The following is a 946-nucleotide window of genomic DNA, read 5'->3' as shown; positions in this document are numbered from 1 at the left end:
CCAAATATAATGTAAACTCGGGCCTGGGATTTTTAATCTATTCACTGCTGGCTCCCTGGTGCCTTTAAGGAATTCAACAGCTATTTGTCGATGGATTAATGAATCAAGTTATTACTAAACAATAAGCTAATCTGTGTATTTACTTTTTGCTGTGCCCTATTTTTTTGTTGATCTTTCATCTACATACAGTTGCAAAAATATTGTCAGAAAGTTTTCATTTGTTCTTTTTGCTTATATCTGTATAAGATATCAATCTATATGATATCAATATTTTATATATTATAATTACATTTTTTTCTGACACTAATTCTTTACATTTGGACTTCTTTTATTTTTTCTATTTATTAACAAAAATATGTGTATTCCTCCTGCAATTTATTGTCATCGGGCTAGACTTTACTGCCAGAGATATTTAACATGTTGTAATTTTAGATTTCACTGCACATATACTCTACTCGTTCCTTTTTTTATGAGTGATTTTTTTTAATTGAAAAATTTAAAATATACAACTATAGGGAACATATTATGAGAATTGTGGTATATTCACTTGGTGATACTAGGAACAAGACTTTTTTTCTTTCCTGAACCATTGAGATGAAGTTGTGAAAATCACGACTCTTCAGGGTGTATTTCCTAAGAACAAGAATGTTCTCTTACATAACCACATTGCAGTGATCAAAATCAGAAATTTAACATTGCTCCAGTGCTCATATGTAGTTTTCATTTCACAGTCACATTTTGCCAATTGTTCCAGTAACATCTTTTATAGCAATATTATTTTTCCTAGTTCAAAACTATTGAACGCTTCACAAGCTTGCATGTCATCCTTGTGGAGGGGCCATGCTCATTTTCTCTGTATTCCAATTTTAGTATGTGCACTGCCGAAGCGAGCGCTACTAGATTCCCTATTCAGATTTTAAAATAAGCTTCCCTAGTCAGTTCCTCA

General features: G+C 31.8%; 1 non-coding gene across 1 annotated transcript; it reads right to left on the bottom strand.

The window, feature by feature from the left end:
- Positions 1-790: 790 nt before the first annotated feature.
- On the bottom strand, positions 791-894 carry LOC111742224. The gene has a single exon (XR_002781230.1). It is a non-coding gene; the product is annotated as a U6 spliceosomal RNA (small nuclear RNA).
- Between the last annotated feature and the right edge of the window lie 52 nt (positions 895-946).

Source organism: Pteropus vampyrus, unplaced genomic scaffold, assembly GCF_000151845.1.
Source record: "Pteropus vampyrus isolate Shadow unplaced genomic scaffold, Pvam_2.0 Scaffold88, whole genome shotgun sequence".
NCBI classification, from domain to species: Eukaryota; Metazoa; Chordata; class Mammalia; order Chiroptera; family Pteropodidae; genus Pteropus; species Pteropus vampyrus.
The sequence above is the reverse complement of the archived record's forward strand: the minus strand, read 5'-3'. Positions and strand labels throughout refer to the sequence as shown.